The 24,097-nt window shown below is 36.6% G+C and overlaps 1 protein-coding gene across 5 annotated transcripts in view; it reads right to left on the bottom strand.

Annotated features, from left to right (window-relative positions):
• Positions 1 to 24,097, bottom strand: part of Galnt13 (polypeptide N-acetylgalactosaminyltransferase 13) — a 592,950-nt gene that overhangs the window by 65,979 nt on the left and 502,874 nt on the right. The gene's annotated exons all lie outside the window — the stretch shown is intronic.

The following is a 24,097-nucleotide window of genomic DNA, read 5'->3' as shown; positions in this document are numbered from 1 at the left end:
CAGTGAAGCAGTATCTAAGCAACAGTTGCTTAGACACCCAGTGTCTATGACAAATCCCATCATCAGGCCACAAGTTTCAAAAGCAACTGCAATCCAAATCCCAATATCCATTATTCTACCTCCTCTGCCTCTCGAGAACTTTGGTTAATTTGGAGTTTAATGCCAAAGTCTTATTCCAATGACACTCCAACAGCAAAAGCAATATTTCCAACAGAAATATCAATTATTTAAACTGGTCTGTAGACAGAAAATGTCATCTTTTTGTTTTGATGGTTTTTGTTTAAGAAATAAATACCTGTTTTTAAAATATTTTTATCCAGAACCTACAACCTGGAATGTAATCTTAAAATAATGAGATTTAAAAAAATATCATGAGACACCCAGCTGATCTACTCCCCTGTGGAAACTGCGTTTGGTTTGGAGGCATCCTAGAGAGGCCACAGTCCCGAGAGCTGCAGGTAGGAGCACCGGCACACTGCCCTAGGCCCCAGAGGCACAAGTGGCAGTAGGGAGCCCTCAGAGTGCACTTGGCATCCAGACCCCACCCCTGCAGAATACCACTCACCTTCCGCCCCTCACTCAGATTCTGGTGACTGGAGCAGACACCCAGCTGATCTGCTCCTTTGTGGAAGCTGCGTCCAGAGGCATCCTAGAGAAGCCACTGACCTCAGAGCAGGGGACACCATATCCTGAGGCATCCTAGAGGATCAACTATACTCAGAGCAGCAAACACCTAGCTGGTCTACTACCATGGAGACACCATATCCTGAGATATCCTAGAGGAGCCACTGCACCCAGAACAGCTAGAGCTCAGAATCGCAGAGACATCCAGACCCCGAGGAGTTCTGACACAACCAAGATAACTGGAAAGGCAGGCTCCAGTCAGAACCAGTGAGTGCAGGTAGCACTAGAGCTAACCAAATGGCGAAAGGCAAGAATAAGAATGTAAACAACAGAAACCAAAGTTACTTGGCATCACCAGAACCCAGTTCTCCCAACATAGCAAGTCCTGAACAGCATATCACACAGGAAAAGCAGGATTCAGAATTAAAATCACTTCTCATGATGATGATAGAGGACTTTAAAAAGGACATAAACAACACTCTCAAAGAATTTGAGGAGAACACAGGTAAACATGTAGAAGCCCTTAAAGAAATTCAAGAAAACACAATCAAACAGGTGAAGGAATTACACAAAACTGTCCATGTTCTAAAAATGGAAGTAGAAATAACAAAGAAATCTCAAAAAGAAACTACCCTGGAGATAGAAAACCTAGGAAAAAGATCAGAAGTCATAGATGCAAGCATCATCAACAGAATACAAGAGACAGAAGAGAGAATCTCATGCCCAGAAGATACCATGGAAAACATAGACACAATGGTCAAAGAAAATGTGAAATGCAAAAAGCTCCTAACACAAAACATCCAGGAAATCCAGGACACAACGAGACAACCAAACCTAAGGATAATAGGTATAGATGAGGGGGAAGATTCCCAACTTAAAGGGTCAGTAAATATCTTCAACAAAATTACAGAGGAAAACTTCCCTAACCTAAAGAAAGAGATGTCCTTAAATATACAAGAAGCCTACAGAACCCCAAATAGACTAGACCAAAAAGAAAAAGAATACCTCCCGACACATAATAATCAAAACATCAAATATACAAAACAAAGAGAAGATACTAAAAGCAGTAAGGGAAAAAGGCAAAGTAACATATAAAGGCAGACCTATAAGAATTACACCAGACTTCTCACCAGAGACTATAAAAGCCAGAAGATCCTGGACTGATATTATATAGACCCTAAGAGATCAAAAATGCCAGCCCAAACTACTATACCCAGCAAAACTCTTCAATCACTATTGATGAAGACATCAAGATATTTCATGACAAAAGCAAATTTACACAATATCTTTCCACAAATCCAGCACTTCAAAGGATAATGGATGGAAAACTCCAACACAAGGAGGGAAACTACAACCAAGAAAAAGCAAGAAAGTAGTCTTCCAGAAACCCCAAAAGAAGATAGTTACACAAACATAATTCTACCTCTAATAACAAAAATAACAGAAAGCAACAATAATTTTCCTTAATATATCTTAATATCAATGGACTCAATTCTCCAATAAAAAGATGTAGACTATAAGACTGGATACATAAACAGGAACCAGAATTTTGCTGCATACAGGAAATGCAACTCTGTGACAAAGACAGACACTACATCACAGTAAGAGGATGGAAAACAATCTTCCAAGCAGATGGTCACAAGAAACAAACTGGAGTAGCCATTCTAATACCAAATAAAATTGATTTTCAACCAGAAGTAATCAAAAAAGATAAGGAAGAAATACTCATCAAAGGAAAAATGTACCAAGAAGAACTCTCAATTCTGAACATCTATGCCGGAAATGCAAGGGCACCCACATACATAAAAGAAACTTTACTAAAGCTCAAACATACTTTGCACCTCATACAATAATAGTGGGGGATTTCAACACCCCACTCCCAGCAATGGACAGATCGTGGAAACAGAAACTAAACCGAGACACAATGAAACTAACAGAAGCTATGAAACAAATGGATTTAACTGATATCTATAGAACATTTCATCTTAAAAAAAGAATATACCTTTTTCTCATCAACTCATGGTACCTTCTCCAAAATAGACCATATAATTCGTCACAAAACAGGCCTCAAAATATACAAAAAGATTGAAATAATCCCATGTACCCTATCAGACCACCATGGACTAAGGCTGGTCCTCAATAACAACAAAAACAATGGAGAGCCCACATACATGTAGAAACTGAACAATGCTCTACTCAATGATGACTTGGTCAAGGAAGAAGTAAAGAAAGAAATTAAAGACTTTTTAGAATTTAATAAAAAGGAGGACACATCATACCAAACTTGTGGGACTTCATGAAAGCAGTACTAAGAGGAAAATTCATAGCTCTAAATGCTTACAAAAAACAAACAAACAAACAAACAAAAAAACTGGAGAGAGCATACACTAAGAACTTGACAGCACACCTGAAAGCTTTAGAACAAAAAGAAGCTAACATTCCCAAGAGTAGATAGCAGGAAATAATCAAACTCAAAGCTGAAATCAACCAAGTAGAAACAGAAAGAACTATAAAGAACATCAACAAAACTAAGAGCTGGTTCTTTGAGAAAATAAACAAGATAGATAAAGCCTTAGCCAGACTAATCACAGTGCACAGAGACAGTATACAAATTAATAAAATGAGAACTGAAAAGGAAGACATAACAACAGAAACTGAGGAAATTCAAAAAATCATCAGATCCTACTACAAAGGCCTATACTCAACAAAATTGGAAAATCTGGATGAAATGGACAATTTTCTAGACAGACACCAGGTACCAAAGTTAAACAAGGAGCAGATAAATCATCTAAACAGTCCCATAACCCCTAAAGAAATAGAAGCAATCATTAAAAGTCTCCACACCAAAAAGAGTCCGGGTCCAGATGGTTTAGTGCAGAATTCTATCAGATCTTCAAGGAAGATCTAAGACCAATTCTCTTCAAACTATTCCACAGAATAGAAACAGAAGGAACAATACCCAATTCGTTCTATGAAGCTACAATTACGCTCATACCTACATCTCACAAAGACCCAACAAAGAAAGAGAACTACAGACCAATCTTGATTATGAATATTGATGAAAAAATACTCAATAAAATTCTCACAAACCGAATCCAAGAACGCATCAAAACAATCATACATCATGATCAAGTAGGCTTTATCCCAAAAATGCAGGAATGGTTCAATATTTGAAAATCCATTGATGTAATCCACTACATAAATAAACTCAAAGAAAAAAAAAACACATGATCATCTCAATAGATGCCGAGAAAGCATTTGACAAAATTCAACATCCCTTCATGTTAAAAATATTGGAAAGATCAGAAATTCAAGGCACATACCTAAACACAGTGAAAGCAATATACAGCAAGCCAGTAGCCAACATCAAACTAAATGGAGAGAACCTTGAAGCAATCCCACTAAGATCAGGGACTAGACAAGGCTGCCCACTCTCACCCTACCTATTCAATATAGTACTGGAAGTCCTAGCCAGAGCAATTAGACAACAAAAGGAAGTCAAAGGAATTCAAATAGGAAAAGAAGAAGTCAAAATTTCACTATTTGCAGATGTATATGATAGTATACTTAAGTGACCCTAAAACTTCCACCAGAGAACTCCTAAATCTGATAAACAACTTCAGCAAAGTAGCTGTATATAAAATCAACTTAAACAAAGCAGTAGCCTTCCTCTACTCAAAGGATAAACAGGCTGAGAAAGAAATTAGGGAAATGACATCCTTCACAATAGTCACAAATAATATAAAATATCTTTGAGTGAATCTAACTAAGCAATTGAAAGATCTGTATGACAAGAACTTCAAGTCTCTGAAGAAAGAAATTGAAGAAGATCTCAGAAGATGGAAAGATCTCCCATGCTCCTGGATTGGCAGGATTAACTTAGTAAAAATGGCCATCTTGCCAAATGCAATCTATAAATTCAATGCAATACCCATCAAAATTCCAAACCAATTCTTCATAGAGATAGAAAGAGCAATTTACAAATTCATTTGAAATAACAAAAAACCCAGGATAGTGAGAATCATTCTTAACAATAAAAGAACTTCTGGGGGAATCACCACCTTTGACCTCAAACTGTACTACAGAGCAATAGTAATAAAAACTGCATGGTATTGGTACAGAGACAGGCAGGAAGATCAATGGAATAGAATTGAAGATCCAGAAATGAGCCCACACACCTATGGTCACTTTATCTTTGACAAATGAGCTAAAACCTTTCAGTGGAAAAAGGACAGTATTTTTAACAAATGGCGCTGGATCAACTGCATGTAGAAAAATGCAAATCAATCCATTCTTTTTTTATTTTATATTATATTTACATTTGAGATGCCATTCCTTTTCCCCATTTCTCCTCCTTAGAAGCCCCTATCCCATCCCCCCTTTCCTTTTTGCTTTTATACAATTTTTAAAATGTTAATCAAAGGCTTTATAAGTTTGGTAATGTTCAATCAGAAGTGTAACCCAATACCCAACCTAGATATATAAACTATCTTTGACTGGTGGAGACACGTGAATTCATCCCCTTGTACAAAGCTCAAGTCCAAGTGGATAAAGGACCTTCACATAAAACCAGATACACTGAAACTAATAGAAGAGAAGGTGGGGAAGACCCTTGAATACCTGGGCACAGGGGAAAAGTTCCTGAACAGAACACCAATGGCTTATGCTCTAAGATCAAGAATTGACAAATGGGACCTCATAAAATTGCAAAGCTTCTGTAAGGCAAAAGATACTGTCAATAAGACAAAACAGCAACCAACAGATTGGGAAAAGATCATTACCAATTCTAGATCCGATAGAGGGCTATTATCCAATATATACAAAGAACTTAATAAGTTAGACTCCAGATAACCAAATAACCCTATTAAAAATGGGGTACAGAGCTAAACAAAGAATTCTCAACTGAGGAAACTTGAATGGCCAAGAAGCACCTAAAGAAATGTTCAACATCCTTAGTCATCAGGGAAATGCAAATCAAAACAACCCTGAGATACCACCTCAAACCAGTCAGAATGGCTAAGATAAAAAATTCAAGTGATGATAGATGCTGGTGAGGATATGGAGAAAGAGGAACACTCCTCCATTGTTGGTGGGGTTACAAGCTGGTACAACCACTCTGGAAATCAGTCTGGTGGTTCCTCAGAAAATTGGACATAGCACTACCTGAGGACCCAGCTACACCACTCCTGGGCATATACCCAGAAGATGCTCCAACATATAACAAGGACATATGTTCCACTATGTTCATAGCAGCCTTATTTATAATAATCAGAAGCTGGAAAAAAAACCCAGATGTCCTTCAACAGATGAATGGATACAAAAACTGTGGTATATTTACACAATGGTAAATATAAAATATTCATTAAAAATAATGAATTTGAGAAATTCTTAGGTAAATGGATGGAACTAGAAAATATCATCCTGAATGAGGTAACCCAATCACAAAAGAACACACATGGTATTTACTCTCTGATAAGCGGATGTTAGCCCAAAAGCTTGAAATAGTCAAGATTCAACTCACTGACCACATGAAGCTCATGAAGAAGGAAGACAAAGTGTGGATGCCTTGGTCCTTCTGGGAAGGAGTGACAGAATGCTCAAGAGAGCAAATAAGGTGACAAAGTGTGGGACAGAAAGTCAAGGAGGGGCCATCGGGAGACCATTCTACCTTGATATCTGTCCCATGTGCAGTCACCAAAGATAGACTCTGATATGGATGTCAGGAAGTGCATGCTGACAGGAGCCTGATACAGCTGTCTCCTCAAAGGTCTTCTGGAGTCTGACATATCCAGAGGAGGATGCTCGCAGCTACCCATTGATCTGATCAAGTGTTCCCAATGAAGACGTTAGAGGATTGAAGGAGCTAAAAGGGTTGGTGGCCCCAAGAGATCAACAGTGCCAGCCAACCAGAGCTCCCCAGGTTCTAAACCACCAGCCTGGGAGCACAAAGAGAGGTACCCATGACTTCAGCTGTATACTTAGGGGAGGATGGACTTCTCAGGCATGGGTGGGAGAGGAGATCCCTGGTCCCATGAAGCCTGAACACTGAGCAGGGGGTTATTTGAGGGTGGGGAGGGGGTAGTGGAGGGTAGGTGGGGGTGCACCCTTGTGGAGGCAGGAGGGGGGATGGGATAGGGGGTTCCTAGGTGGTGGGGGAATGGGGTGAGGGGACAAAGTCTGAAATATATTTTAAAGAAATAAAAAAAGAAAAAGAATATCATATGCTGATAAAATGGTCAGGGAAAGAATGGCTTATTGTAGTAAAAGTTATGACAGTTAAAACTGCATAAACATAGCCCTCAAGATTATAAAGAGATGCCCGCAAGTCTAGAAAGAAAGCACTGAACCCTCCCGTGCTTTAATTCAATAGTGATATTAGTGTTCAGGGTTCATTTTTCTGTGTTAGATGAAGTTAATTGAAATGACTTATTTGATGTCCACATTCTCATTTTTCAGCACATTATGACTGAGCTATACTGTCTTCAGGATTTATTTTTCCAAAAATATTTCATTAGTGGTTTTCTGCCCAAAAGTTATGTTTGAAGATTTATTTGGATATCACTTTAAAATAGATTGGAGAGAGCACTAAGTGCTCACATTGGGTTGAATAAAGAATGAAAAATGAGAGTTTATTAAGAAAAAAACTCAAACTTTATCTGCCTGCCTCCTTAAATTCACCCTTTGGCATTGTCACCAAAACTGGCATAGTTTCAAATGATTATGTTAAATTAACTACAGAAATGCACATTATTGTGGCTTATCTCAATAATTTGGATTGGTATTTTACCACCTAAGGCAGTGGTTCTCAACCTGGGGATTCCAACCCCTTTGGCAAATCTCTATCTCCAAAAATATATAAATTTTAATTCATAACGGTAGCACAATTACAATTGTAAATTAGCAATGAAAATAATTTTATGTTTAGCGGCTCCATAACATGATAAACTTTCTTAAAGGCTCGCAGCTTTAGGAAGGCTGAGAATCACTGCTCTATAGCTTTACTTTTCTACTGAGAAATAAAATTTGACATAAGAACCAGCAGGACCAACCAGGGACTACAACATCTTCGTATTCCAAGAACTTTCCAGTTAGGTGGGGCATTTGACTGGGTCTGATTAATAACTATTGGAGTGAGTCATGGTCATAAAGGGAGACGAGTAGCTATAACCCTCTCCAGCTTACCATTCCTCTACTGCAGAGGTAATAGATGTCATGTATCCATTGGTGAAATTACAAGACAGAAGAACTGGTGTTTGCATGATTGCCTGACTAATGGTGAAGGTGATATAAAATCTGAATGAGGATCTTTGTACTGTGGCTTGAAACAGCAACTAATTTGTTTCCCAGACTTATATCTCTGACCCAAAGCTCTCCAAAATAGTTGGTCCAATTGTTACTCCAGCAGTGTCACTGTGATCTCTGTTGGATATTTCCAACTTAACAAGGCCAAAGTTGATTTCTCTGCTTCATTGCCAATGCTCTGGATTTCCTTGATTAGAACAAATATCTAGCAATTTCTCATAGCAAAATATTAGAAATATATTTTCAATACACACATACACACAAACACATGCAGTCTTATTAGCAACTCCCACTGTTTTCATCATCATAGTATATTTCTGTCTTTTACTGGTTCTGTCTTTGATTTCCACTACAGTTATATCCTAACTCACTCCTAATATCTGAATTTTTCTATTGATAATTCAATCACTAGTGCCTGTACCTTAGATACTACCTTTAACGAACAAATTAAATGTCATTTCCCAACTCAAAGTTTTAGTGATTTTCCATCATAATATTTGGACATCTATCATTGCCTGATACTACTTATCAAATATCTCTTGTCTATTTCTGTAAATTTATCATTAGAGCCATACATTATTTATTTTTATCTTTGCTTCTCTTTAGAAGTATCAAGCTCACTCCCAACCCAATGCTTTATAAGTACCTTTTTTTTATGTCTGGGATATTGCTATGGGACTCTGAATTGTCCTCTACTTAGTACAAGTCTTTGCTCAGACTTTACTTTTCCAGACTAACCCTTATCTACTTTTCTAAGTTAATCACTTCCTTTTTGTCATACCTATCCATATTCTATATCCTTCTCTTTCTCAGCCATTGCTTACTGTACTCATTAAGACTTAATTATATAATATAGCCTCATTTGATCATTGCCAATAAGAATTTTGGTTACACAATCTCATCTGTTGAAGCCTAAAGCACCACATTAATAATATGTTACTGATAACTATGAATTCTAAATATTGTCTGGAAAATCCCTAATGCAGTAACATATACAATAATATTATGATGTAATACATGTGGTTATAAATATTAGTTTCTTTTGTATGTTTAACATTCAGTTTGTTCTCTGGCATAAATATAAGTTTTCTTTGAGAAATTCTTTCTCCTTGATTTTCAGTTTGTGGGACTTTTTTCTTTCTCTTCCTTGTTAGCTTCATATAGCTACAAAGACTAAAATTCCATCATCGGAGAATCCTTTTTTTAAAAAATGTACATTCTAGCACTGTTAGTCCATTTCTGACCTGGAAGTTTACATTTGTTACAAGCATCCAGGAAATCTTTTTCAAGCTAGAATTCTAGTAGCATTTAAGGCAAACAAGGCATAACATTATTCAAACTTACATACAAACAGATCATGTTTGGCTCAGCAAAAGGTCTCTGAAGCACTTAAACAAACAAATAAAAAAAGGACTAGAAAAGAATGTATACCCCTTCCCCCAAAAAGTTGTTGGGACAACTAGTAATTCAAATTTCTACTTTCTCTGTATTAGCAAGTATAAAGGTAAGTTAATCTTGGAGATTCTGAAACTATTGCATAAGTAGGTTTCAGACAGCAACATCCATGTAGGAATAAGAAAAGCCAATACATATCTCCACAATCATACTTCTCTAAGTCACATACATACATACATACATACATACATACATACATACACACACATACACACACACACAAACACACACACACACACACACACACACAAGGGGGGAGAGAAGCAGAAGAGATGGAAATAAAGAGGGGAGAAGATGGTAGGGGAGGGAAGGGGAGAAAAGGGAAGGGAAGAAGGAAAGGGAGGGGAAGTGGAGGGAGGGGAGGAGAGAGGTAGGAAGGGGAGGGAAAGGCAGAAAAGGGAGGGGAAGGGAGGAAAGAGGAAAGGGGAAGAGAAGAGGTGACACTACCTACAGAGATAACCTACATGTCTACATATTCTAGATATCAAGAAAGTAGCACAGGAACAAAGACACACCTTAGTGAAAATGAGATAAATAGATAAATAGGGAGAGGAATTTACTTCTGATTATGTCTTAATGAATTAGTACTTTCCAAGGAAAATTTATAAAATTTGCAATGTTTCCTGGCAAGTCTTCCAATGAGATTTTCAGGAACTTGGAAAGGAATTAACAATGAGATAAAAGCTAAGTTAAAGGGGAACCAGGAAATGGATGAAGTCTGGACTGTAAAAAAGGATTAAAAATAAAAATAAATAATTTTTTAAAAAAGGAGTAACCAGAGGTTTGTATACTTTATTAAAAAGTAAATGATAATACTTTATAGGTAACCATTTAATATTTTTCATTTTTTAAAATTAAAATATAATTATTTCATTTATCTTTTCTCTTTCCCTCTAACTCATGACATGTACCACCTTGCTGCCTCTCAAATTTGTGTTCACACATACACAAACACACACACACACACACACACACACACACAGAGAGAGAGAGAGAGAGAGAGAGAGAGAGAGAGAGAGAGAGAGAGAGAGAGAGAACAGACAGAGAGGGAGAGGGAGAGAGAGAAAGAGAGATTGATTCTTAAATACAAAAGTATAATCTGCTCAATCCATAAATATTAAACGTATAGAGATGATTTCACGTCTGAAGATACGGTATTGGATAACCAGTTAGAGGGCTTTTTTTTCCTGCAGAGAAGAGAGTGTCTCCTATTCTCAACATTCCTAAATTTTCCATAGATTTTGGGGATTGGGGACCTGTGAGATTCTACCATTTCATGTTAGCATGCCTGTTGGTGTTGTTCTTATTCAGGTCTTGCTTGGGTGACCATGCTGTTGAGCCTTCATGTGTGTAGCTTCCCTAAAATTTGTGTGAGACACAATGTCACAGCAGTTCACAGATTTCTTGGTCCTCTGGCTTTTACAATATTTCTTTGTACCTTTTTCCATGATGTTTCCTAAGCTTTAGGTTCAAAAGTTCTGAAGAGTGTTGTTATGTGATAAAACTTTTCCTGGAATGATGCTTTATACATACATCTACTCACCTCAGATTGTGAGCCTACAACAGATCAAACTGAAAGATACACTTGCTGAACCAATGAAGGTTTTGGGTTACCTAAAAAATATGAGTGAGGAGTTAATTATAGGAACATAAATTACTCAAAAACAGCTGGATCACCAAAAGTTCAACCAGCGGGGCTGACAGCTCACAAAACTGTGAACCTGGTACACACTGTACCAGGCAGGAAGCTCGACATGTTAAAGAGTGTCCTTCCTGCATAAGTCGGTCTAAACCTTTACCAGGAAGCTCAGCTAATTTCTGCTTCTTTCAGTCAGAAGTCTGGTCTGCTCTCAGAATAATTGCAGCTTGGCTTGTCTAATACTCCCTTGCAGCTTATATGAAGATTCTCAGCCTTATTGTTTATTCTGGTTTGTGTGGAAGAGGAAGGTCTTCCTGAAGCTATTTTGAATTGTTTTTCTTCCTGTTTAAGAAACTTCTCTGTAGGTTAGTGTGTGTGTGTATCCGTTGTTGCTATGTCTGTTACAAATCAGTCATTATCTGAATCTTTATTGGTTGTGGTTTTCTGTAATGGTTTTTTTATGTTGCAAAGATAATGAGGGGTAATAGCTTTACTAACTTGTGGGTTCGAAATGCAGTTAGGAATTATGCTAGTTTAGTAAAATTGCGGTTATTAGTTATTCTCCAAATTTATGAACTTGCTGGCCCCAGTGGGCTAGGTTGATAGTATAAAGCATGAGTTGTCTTTAGTTGTCTGCACCAAGAGTCCAGTTAGAGAGCTGTTTATAACTATTATGATATTCATGTCAGTATTCATTCCATGTGGGTGGTTGTACTTCAGAGGCCTTACATCCAAGAAGGATTACTGGCTGCTTCCCTTCCTTGGCCTTTCTAATGCTACCTTATGGCACCATAAAACCTAGTCTCCAGGAAAGTGGCCTTTAGGTTGGATACAACTTGGAACTCTGTTTCATGTGTCTGAAGTCCATGGTGTCATACAGAATAAGGACTTACCTTCAACTTCTCTGAAGCAATCAAGGACAATACTATTACCTTATAATGTTTTGGGAGTCTCTTGGATAACCCTGACCAACAACTCTAAAGGAAGTTTCTCAAGCCTGGGATTAAAGTTTTTTGTTGGATCATGTTATGCAGATTCCATTGGTGGTGCCTGCATATCTAGCATTGCAGCACTTAGTTGATCTAATGTCTTGTCTTCACTGATCTTCGCTTCCTTGAGAGAGGCTGAGTTGAGACCTTGTTGGGGTCCACACTAGCCCCACGTTGGGGTGGCCAAAAAATGTTGCGGCCCAAGCAAAATGTTGAGGCCCGGGCCGACCCACGTTTGGGCGGCCACTGTATCCCGGTCCAAGCTGCTGCTCCGGTCTGCGGGTCGGGGTTCAGCAAGAGCGAGAGTGAGGACGGACTCAAAGAATGCAGACCAGACAGAGTGTAATTCAATCCCGTTTATTCTTCAGTCTAAGTCCTAAGTCTTGAGTTCCTAGTGCCTAGTCCCTAGCTCCTAGTCCCTCCAAGTTCCAAGTTACTTCTTCCAAGTTCTCTTCCAAGTGCCTGCTACCTGTCTTCTCTCTGCTGTGTCTGGTTCTCTGTTCTGTTCTGTCTCTGCCTTTTATATGTCTCACTTCTAAGCCATGCCTTTTGGTCACACATTTAACCATGCCCTTAGGTCTTGTCTCTAAATCTTATCTCTAATTACACTCTTAAGTCACACACCTTTAATCTCAAGGTATCTAAACCAAGATTATCGGAGTGTGCTCAGCTGTTGTAGGCTATTGTAATCCAAGTCACATGTCAGGGTATATGGCTCAAGATGGCTGCAAAGCTGATAGCCACTTTCTGCTAAATGTCGGCCACCAACAAGACCTCCTGGTGACTTAGTTGGTCCTAGGCCCTCTGGATGCCTCTTGCTGGTTAGGAGGAAGCCAAGAGGTTTCTGCTAGGGCATAAGCTGCTGATGTATGTTTGCGATCTTGATACTACTGAACTGGGCTGCTGGTATCCTGACAAACAGAGGTTTGAAGCATCCCAAGGAACTACTTCTAAACGTACTTACATTCCCTTGTCCTATTTACCTACTTTTCTTCCCTACCTTTGGATGGTGAGCTTGAGGGGGAGTGGGGGTGGAAGCATTTGAGAACCCTTATAAAAATAGGTTTGAAACAATCTAGGCCTACTGGTCTGGATCTTGCGGTAGCATCTTAGCCTTGGTTGATATATTTTATTACTAACTTGCTCTTCATCATTCCTACACGTGTTGTATAATTGCATTAATTTAAACATATACTTTGAGAAAGTGTGGCTTAAGATTCTAAACAGGTGTTAGATCAAAGATTATTATTATCTTAGGTAGATTCTTTCCTGATGGGTACTTAGTAAGCAGGAGAGTTTGGGTTTCCTGATTTCCAGATGACAAGAAGACAAAAGGCCATAATTCGTGTTAATCCTTGGAATGGTAATCATGTGAATCTATTTTGCACCATAAATGGAGTAGAGAAAGAGGAAATTACTTTTCATGAGTACAGAATGTTTCAATTATTAGTAAATTATCAGTAAAATATAATTTACACTTTAAATTATGTGAGAATATAAAAATATTAATAAATACAAGTTTACTAGTGTTATTTCAACTAATTAAAGTGAAATTTATAAAAATGACTGAAAATAACAGTATCTTTCCTTTGCTGCTTAAAATACATGAACAAAGGAACTCCCTATGCACACACATGGTAAGAACCATGCAGCCAATCAGAGTTGTACAAAATTATGACTTATTAACTATTTATTTGCATATGAGAGGAGTAAAGCAGTGTATGTGAATTTTAAAGTGATTAATTTATTTTTATATCTGATAACTTTAATATAAGTAGAAAACATTTTATTTTGTTATTTTGCTATTTACTTTGAGCAATTACCTTTATAAACTTTCTAAATAAAGATTTGCACTTTTTTCTTCTATTGAAATAATAATAATATCAGTAAAGAATATTATAATGCCTACTAATTATATTATATTATAGTACTCTGAGGTATATATTATATGAGAAGTTTGCTTGGAATTATGGTTTTAATTCAAAGCTTCCCATTTAATCCATTCTGAATGTATCATTTCATTTTGTACATGCAAAGGACCCAGGCTGCTGAATTCTCAAGATGTCACTGGGCAGATATACAATAACATGTTGATTGTCCCAGCTGTAGTACAATGATTATATGTTTAATTTATCACTTCTTCTATTAGAGCAATTGTAGTCTAGTGTCTATAGTAAATTTTAAATTGCATCTGTGGATACACCAAATCTAAGTTTCAATTTATTTACTTCTGGCTCATATTAATAGTCAAAATTTAGGTCAGGTCTTAAGGTTGAATTTTCTAGTTCATCATCTCAAAATTCAATTCAATGTATTAAAAAAAGATCTTATATTCAATGTGTCAATGAGAAATAAAAATATGAGCATGTATAGTAGCTTTTCAACCAAATATCTATTTGGTATTATTTGAGGCAAGTGGATTATAAAATCTGCTTTCTCTAGAAAAGGTTTCTGTAAGTCACATCAAGGTAGGATTTCTTCATTATCAGTCTGAGAATGTTTTCAATCCCACTGAAAATACAGAGGAAATGGTGACATGCTTGTAATGCTATTAATTTACTTGTGAACACCCTGGTCTTCATTTTGTTATTGTTTTTTATTCCCATGGTAAGGAACACTTTTTATATAAATTATGTGTTAATTATTCTAAGCTTCTTAAAACTAGTTTTGATGTTTATATTTATCTCCAATAATACTAAAATGCAAAATAAATATGAAAATTTAAATATAACCTATAATATGCCACTAGTAATCTCACAGTAGTGCTTACAATCATTTTCTATATGTATATAAATACATAGGTATGACTTTTATTACTAAAATTAATTTTTTAAATTTTTTATTAATAATTTTATTTGTTTATGTTTCAAATGATATCCTACTTATTTGGAACATACTCTTTTTCTAAAATCATCAACACTTTTCCAAGTCAAGCAAAATCTGTAAAAATGCAGAACATTACATTTCAGCATAGGTATATAGTATGGACTGTTGAAACCTAGCTACAGTTTTTGCACCTTTATAGTCTCAACCTCTTCTAGCTGGGATTTTTAATACTGATACTGCAATCTGTTTTACATATTAATCATAATAATTTATTTAAAGTCAATGGTTGGTAGCTCAGTATTTGAGAGCTCCCAGGGATTCAGGTTAATTGACACTATTTGTCTTCCTGTGGGACTGCCAGTATCTTCAGGGTCTTCAATTCTTCCCTTAACCCTTCTATAGGGGTCACAACCTCCATTCAATTTTGGCTGTGGTTATTTGTATCTGTCTTAGTCAGTTGTTAGGTAGAATCTATCAACCAAAGAGCATATGCAGGCTGGTCCAAGATTCCTGACATTTAAATAGCACAGGCATGCCTTGTCTGACCTTGGTGGGAGAGGATTTGCCTAATCCTGCAGAGACTTGATGAAACAGGGTGGGGGAATACCAGGTGAGTACTCTCTTAAAGGAGAAGGGGAGGGGTGATGTAGGGTGGAATCATCTAAATGGGGACCAGAAGGGAGGCAGCATTTGGACTGTAAATAAATCAATTAATTAAAAATAAATAAGATATATTAAGTATAATAACAATAATAAATTATTCAACCAGTCCTTTATTGCAGTAGTTTGAATAGGAATGAAACCCATATATTCATATGTTTCTTAGTAATTCTTAGTAATCAAAAATTGACACTTGAAGGATTAGGACATGTGGCCATGTTGAAGAAAGTGCATCACTGGAGATGAGCTTAGAGTTTTCAGACGCTCAAGCATGGCCCTAAGTCAGCATCTCTCTCTCTCTCTCTCTCTCTCTCTCTCTCTCTCTCTCTCTCTCTCTCTCTCTCCTCTCTCTTTCTGTCCCTCTCTCCTGCCTACATATACAGATGTAGACTCTCAAATAATTCTGTAGAACTATTCCTGACTAAGTACCATCATGCCTCAATTAAAGTCTTTCTTGTAAGAGTTGCGGTTAACATAGTGTCTCTTCAGAGCAATAGAACACTGACCAGGACATTTAAAGTTCAACATTAAAACAGTTTCCAATTTTACACTTTACATTCAAGAAATATGTTGTACAGTTTCTATAATACTCTTAACTATTTCCAAAGAATAATTTCTACCAGAAAAATATGATAGTTTATATACTGACTTTATCTTGTAGGGTCTTATATTTGAAGCATCAATGAACCACAGATTAAAGGCTGATTGAAAAGGAAGCTCCATTCTGAGCATGTTAAATAATTTTATGATTCTTCCTTGAAGTACAACAATAGTTGTATAAAACTTATATTAGCATTAAAGGTAATCTAGAAATCACTAAAGGAAAGTGGAAGAATTTGCAGTTATATGATGACTCTATGTTGTTTCATGTCCATAACACATTAACTTTGATAGCTGTAGGAAACTTTAGATGTTCATGCATTGCTCTGAATCTCTTTCTCTTACTACTGCCTGCAGATCCAGATGTAGAACTCTCAGATAATTCTGAAGAACTATTCCTCCCTGCGATACAGTGGGAAGATTGGATATGCACTTGTACTTGCTAAAAATTTATATGTATTTCAGCAGTATAATAAGAAAAAATCTCTTAAAAATGAGATACTTCAATTTGTTCTTTAACTTGTCACCTTCATTTGACAGAGCTTCCTGACATACCATTGTTATTTTAAATTCCCATAATTTAAAATATCAACATAAATTTAAAATAATAATAAAGAACTTCAAGATGGCTAATAGAGTTAAGATGATTTCTGCTAAGCACAAGAATCTGAGTTGGATCCCTCAAATCCACTTAGAGTAAGAGAACTGACTCCAATTAAGAACTTCGCTATAATGGTAGGCACATATACTGTAACAGTGGCATGTACTCTCTTTTGGTTTTCTCTCCTTTGCATTGGTTTACAAATGTTTTCATTGTCTTGAGATATCAAAACTCCCCCAAGCATGCCATTTAGCATTTAAAATATTTTACCCTACACTTCCTTAATATTAATTGACTTACTAAAATTTATTTTAGTAATTAACGTACTATGCTTCTCTTCTATTTAACTATTTTTCGTCTACAGATAATATCATGATTCAGATACTTCAAATTTTCTTAACTATTTGGTTTTAGTTTCGTTCCAGGTTTTCTTCTGTTGTCTATGATGAACTTCTACTTAGGGTCGTCTTACCTCAACCATCCCTACCCAGAGTCCCAGGTGTGCTCTACCACACCTGGCTCAGTATAATTTATCTGAAAACACTAATGCACCTTATAATTTGAGCTGCATGTGTATGCTGTATAGTTATTCCAGAATCAACTGAGGGAGATATACCTATTTTTTCAATGTCATGTTCATGTCTGTAATATCTGAGTGAATAGTAATCATTGTGATAATATTTTCACTTTAGTTCAACAAAATGTAGTTGTTCTAAACTAGTCAATGTGGCAGTATTTTGTGTGGTTCCAAACTCCACTCATAGTGAATATTTTATTTAGTATAATGACTACCTGTGCAACTGTAAAAGTGTTCTTCTATTATCTATTTATCACAACTGATGTGAAAAGAATTTAGAAGGCCAACTCCAAGCTCTTTGAAATAAAATAGTAATGCATATATTCATCCAGAATATACTCTAAAGTGTAGGCAGAAGGGACAAATTGTTCCTTATGGAAATCGATTCTGTAGTAAACATAGCAGTGTACCACTTCTCATTAAATATCTATGATGTCCCTGTGGATTCCTGTTGATTTTGCTACATCAAGGAATGAAATCAAGACTTTGAATAATTAAATAAGTCACAGAACATAGCATAAGAAATAGCAACTCATAGCAGAATATTTCAAATGACTGGTTTACAGGACACTTCCTCTTTTAACCTCAAAATTCGTGGTATTATTCTACTAAACAAAAAGAAAATTTGAAGTTTTTCTACATAAATTCTAACATCTATTATTTATTTATTTATTTATTCATTTTTATTGGATATTTTATTTATTTACAATACAGATGTCATCACCTTTCCCCATTTCCCCTCCCTAGAATCCCCTATCCTATACCCCTTCTTCCTTTATGCTTTTATACCATTTTGATTACATGCCTGTATTAAGGTCAGTTCTAGGTTGAAGATCTAGCAATACAATAGATGCAAATAGTCAAGGAACAAGCTATAAAATAAGCACAAATAGACAAAGAAAAAGCAAAGCATTAAACTCAGTTATGTGAACACTCCCATGAACACTGTTTCTAAAGGCTTATCGGGATGACTGAAGTATCTGAGCCTACTTCCCTATCCGCCCAAGGTCATTTTCATGTCTGAAGCCTACTTCCTTGTTCTAGCCTAAAATTTTGATTCTTGTCTGAAATTACTTCTTTGTTCTGGTCAAATATTTAGATTTATGCCTGAGATTACTTCTTTGTTGTACCCTATGATTTAGATTCCTACCTAAAATTAATTCTTTGTTCTAGTCTAATATCAGATTTGTCCTTGAAGCCTACTTCCTTGTCCTTGGCCAATGTCATATTCCTGCTAAGCAGCCCGTTCCTTGTGTTGGCCTATGTCAGCTTCTTGCCAAGCAGCCCCAAAGGCTCTCCATCTCTCCCCCTTGGCACTGTGAAAAGCCATGGAAAGCCATTGGTGAAGGTGTAGCACCAGTTACAGTTAAAGAACCTGGACTGAAGGGGTCGTGCAATGGATTTGAGGCTTAGCATTATGAAGAGAGTCTATAAGAGACTATTAATGAAGCCTAGTTGTAGTAGAAGACCCCAGTGTATTGGAGATGCCAGTACCATGGGATGTCCACCAAGAATAGCAGCAAAAATTGAATGGATCAACCTGAGCTTAGAGTGCTACAGAGGGCAGAGCTGGAGAAAAGAACCAGACCTTTGAAGGAGCCCACAAGCTCATGTGTGTATCCCAGATATTGAAACAAGAAGCTGTAACATTGAACTTGTGTTGGAGACCCCAAGATGTTCTAGATGCCAGAGCCATGGGCTATCTACTGAGAAAAGCTGCTAGTGGGGAGTGGAACCAACCCAGGGAAAAGAACTTTGTTGCAGTCAACAAAGATAAAAAAGAAGTTAGAGATCTGAAGATCGATTTGCCATCAGACATGAAGATACAGAGTTTGGAGTTGCCCAGATGGTTTCCTATCTTGGTTTGGGAATTACAGTTAAGTGACTGTGATAAATCTCAGAAGAGACTTTGAACTTTTAACATTGTTGAGGCTGTATAAGGAACTTAGAAGTTTGAATAAATGTATTTTTATTATGTTATGGGTTCGTATGCACCCCGTGGACTCATGAGTTTGTGTAAGCCTATGTGAACTAGGAAGAAGAATGTAATAGCTTGTATATGTTTGGCTCAAGGAGTGACACTATTAAGAAGTGTAGTCTTGTTAGAGTAGGTGTGTCACTGTAGGAGTGAGCTTTGAGACCCTCATCTACGCTGCCTGAAAGGCAGTATTTTGCTAACAGCCTTCTGATAAAGATGTAGAACTCTCAGTTCTTCCTGCACCATGCTTGCCATGTTCCTACCTGTTGATAATGGACTGAACCTCTGAACCTGTAAGCCAGCCCCAATTAAATGTTATCTTTATAAGAGTTGCCTTGGTCATGGTGTCTGTTCACAACAGTAAATCCTAACTAAGACAGCAGGCAAGGCTTGCAATGGAGGGACTAGAACACTCACCTATCCACAAAACCTTAGGCCAACAATTTTTCCTGCCACCAAAATGTGCAAGTGTAAAAGATGGTGCAGAATTTGAGGGAAGGGCCAACCAATGACTGGCCCAGCTTGAGACCTATAAGAGGGAGACCACCCCTAACACTATTAGTGATATTCTCCTATACTTGCAGACAGCATAACTGTCATCAGAGAGGCTTCAATCAGCAATTGAAGGAAACTAATGCAGAGAACCACAGCCAAGCATTAAATGGTCCTTGGGGAATCCTGTGAAAGAGGGGAAGGACTGACTGAAGGATGCAGAGAAGTCAAGGACACCACAAGAAAACCTACAGAATAAACTAACTTAAACCCATAGGGTTTCATAAAGACTAGATTGCTAACCAGAAGGTATACATGGAATGAACCCATGCCCTCTGTACATATTTAACAGTTGTGCAGCTGAGACTTCATGTTAGACTCCAATAGAGGAAGCAGGGCTGACTCTGTATTGTCTGCTTTTGAATACCTTTCTCCTTAATTGGGCTACCTTGTTTAGTCTCAATAAACAAAGATTCACTTAGTCTTACTGAAACTTTTCATGCCAACGCTGGTTGATATCTAAAGGAAGTATCCCCTTCTCTGAAGAGAAGGGACAGAGAGCTAGGTGAAGGGGGGGGAGGGAGGGAGGAACTAGGAGGAGGGTGAGAAACAAAGCTGCAATCATGATGTAAAGTAAATAAATAACATTAATCACTTAAAATGTAGATAATAATAGTTGATTTGGAAACTAGTTAATTCATGTAAAGATGTATCCTACTCTGCCTTATATTAGACATATAATGCTGAGTAAATCACATATATCAGAAGTCCTTGAGTCCTACCCTATTAAACCACATGAAATGACCTCTTCTTCTGAGTATTGTAATTAGTAAGTGAAGGAAAACATAATCAATCCCAGATGCAAATGTGACCAAATGGTTACTATTTATATTTGCTATTTTAACACACATGTGAACTTCCAGAAGCATATCATTTTCAACAGCAAAGTAAGCCTGTTTCACTCTGAATCTATCGCTGAGGTATATCAGATGAACGGTGTATAGGAAACCAACCATTCCTTTAGCCCTGATGCCCTTTCAGTCAGAAGTATTCCATACATCACTTTCAAGACATTTCAAAGCCTCTATTCCTGTAGGGATCATTTGCAGTCTCAATCTAAAGATTAATTTTAACCCCATAGTACTACTAAAAATGAAGCCAAAGCTATACTCCTTGTGCAAGTACCCACTCTCCTGCCTACATTGTGCACTGGAGAGATTTGGGCACATGTGGCACATTTAACAAAGAAGAACACAAATTGCACAATTACAGTCTCAATTAAGATACTATATTGTGAATAGTAGGAGTAAGATTTTTCTATAACTGCTCACAGAGAACATGTTGATTATGCTCTAAGCAAATGATTGTAAAATTTATTCTTGCCTCTATTGTCAACCATTTTTTTCCATCTGTCCTAAGCTATTATAAATGAGTGAGCTGAAAAAGGCTATAGAAGAATCATTAGTCACCCCTGGGGAAACTGTGCACTGCAGCTTAGTGACAAACAGTGACAACAATTTTAGTAAGCATAAGCTTGACTTATTCTTTCTGTGAAGGGTAGAGTGGCATTTTTGCTCCTGGGTATTCCATACAGAATCTGTGTTTTTCTAACACTGCTAAAGAACTGATTCTAAAATCAAAGCAAAATTTATTTATTGTGTACCCAAGAAGCAGTTTTTATATCAGACCCAATATTGCTTGGACATCTCAGCAGTTTCTAAGTAAAGTCAATACCCAGTAAGGATGAAAAATGTCCAACTTTGTTATCTGCACCATTTGTGATGCAGAACTCTTCTACACAGTTCATTAATTCTCTATCCCATTGAATGTCCCTTTTTAAAAATCTTACTAACTGTCCTATAACACCATTGGTACAGGACTATATTTCCTTATAATTTAACATACTCTTTGTCTACAAAGATGTAATTTTGGCAAGTGAGGAGTATGGAAAAATGTCAACATTTTTTAAAGGCAATATACATGTATAACATACTCTTTGTTTGGGTAATGCTTTATTTGTCTATAGGAAAGAAAAACATTTAGAATTGGGTTATCTAATTCTATAGATGCTGAAGAACATCGACTGTTCCTTTAAATTTATGTATTTGTAAGTGTTGATTTTCACCTTCTTACATTATTTCTCCTGTCCTCTGACATTGCCTGTTGCCAAAGGTTAATATATCAAAATTGTTGGTCAGAAGATGAAAAGGGCAGGTGTTAGAAAATTTCATGCAGTAAAAAGTGATCATTAGAGTCATTATTAAATCACAAATTGCATGAAAATTCTAATTATTTGTCATATTAGTGACCTTTTACAGATGAAAGATTTAAGACTGAGAAGATGAAAGTGCATATAAAATACCTGTGACTCCTGGTAATAGAAAGTCATTCTGTGGGTTTCATCCTTCTTACACATTTTTTTTCCTTTGAGATAGGGTTTCTCTGTGTAGTCCTGTCTGTCCTGGAACTCACTCTGTAGACCAGGCTGGCCTCGAACTCAGAAATCCTCCTGCCTCTGCCTCCCAAGTGCTGGGATTAAAGGCGTGCACCACCACTGCCCGGCTCTTCTTACACATTCGTATTGTTTCTTTTTATTTATTATAAACTGTGGTGAATGACAGGGGTCAGGATAGTGAGCAACACGTGTGCATTCTTTGTAGCCTGACCAAATGAAGTTTTACCTGAATAATTAACTTACCAACAGTAATCAAAATGAATGTATGTGAAATTATAAATGTTTCTGGTAAATTTACATAGTATATTGAGCATAGAAACTGCCAGTAATGGTTAAGAAGAGGAAGATTAGCATTTTTTCTAATGAAGGATCATCTGAAAACATGTAAGATGAGATGGATGGGGTGGGATGAGTTGACACAATATATGAGTTGACATAATATATTAAATATATTTGACAAAATATATTTAAAATGTATAAGAAAAATGTAATTAAGGAAAGTATTGTTTCTTTGGCAATTGCCAAAATGGTTATATTCCTTTATGCCTATTTGTTTGTTATTTCCTCTAGGGAAAGACACACATGGCAAAGCATCTAGATAATGGCCCCAAGTAAACTAAAGACTTCAGTAATAATGTATGCAAGAAGCAAAATTCTAACAACATTCCCATAAAATTGTGAGGATAACTGTTCCCTACTATCATAGGTGATGTTGGTTGTCTACTTGACTATGTCTGGATTCAACTGAAACCCAAACAGCTGGGCATACATGTAAAGGATTTTTCATGATTAGATCACTTGAGGTTGGAAGACACAACCTCAGTCTAGATCATTTAATGTCAGAAGACCCTTCTTAGATCTGGGTCACATTTTCTGGTGTCAGCTTTGGTAAAAGTACATGAAGAAGGAAACATATGTTTGTTGACTGCTTGCCCTAACTCTCTGATATATTCTTTCACTGGCATTAGAACCTACTTCTTTTGGATTAAAAAGTATATGGAACTGAGACATCCAGTCTCATAGACCAAACAACTAAGGGATTTTTGAATTTTTTGGGGGGGGGAGATAGCTATTGTGCTAGCCAGACCATAGCCTGAATACCATTGTAATAGATTATAAGTATGTATATATGTATGTATGAATGTGATACATATATATATATATATATATATATATATATATATATCCTATCAATTCTGTTACACTAAAAAACTATGACTGATACACCCTGGTACCCTAGACAGACAGACAGACATCCACTAGACCAAGTGAGCATATACATTACAGATTGAAAACTCTACTCATTGAACATACATAATTTACTCTTGAACTCCAGACCCAAAGGGATTGAGATGATAAACATTCATGCTTTTAAGCTACCAACTTTGTAGCTCTTTATATTAGTAGATAATATAATAGTGTCATTTATATCTTCATTTGATACTGGTAGCAGTAAGTCAGTTATCATGTATACAATTCTAAAATAAACTGAAGAAATGAAAGTTACAAAGTTTTTAGATAATCTTTGGATTTTTAACATATTTGTAAAAAGTTTATGAGTAGAAATTCTAGAGATAATTGACAATAAAAATTTAAAACCAGATATTATACAATGTTCCCTCCTAAAGTTTTACAAATTTTACTAAGATCTGAGAAAGTTTTAAGCTAAAACTGAGGAAACAGAGATATTGATTATGAACTGTGCTTGCTAGTAGCACAACTTGAAATACAAACTAGACTTATCTGAAAGGAGGGAACTGTAATTGAGAAAGTGTCTTCATAAAACTTATCTGTAAGATATTTCTTAATTAGTGATTGATGGGAGAGGGTCCAGCCCATAGTGGGTAGTGCCATCTCTTGGACGGTGGTCCTGGGTTTCATAAGGAAGCAGTCTAAGTA

Source organism: Arvicanthis niloticus, chromosome 2 (genome assembly GCF_011762505.2).
Source record: "Arvicanthis niloticus isolate mArvNil1 chromosome 2, mArvNil1.pat.X, whole genome shotgun sequence".
Classification (NCBI taxonomy): Eukaryota; Metazoa; Chordata; class Mammalia; order Rodentia; family Muridae; genus Arvicanthis; species Arvicanthis niloticus.
The sequence above is the reverse complement of the archived record's forward strand: the minus strand, read 5'-3'. Positions and strand labels throughout refer to the sequence as shown.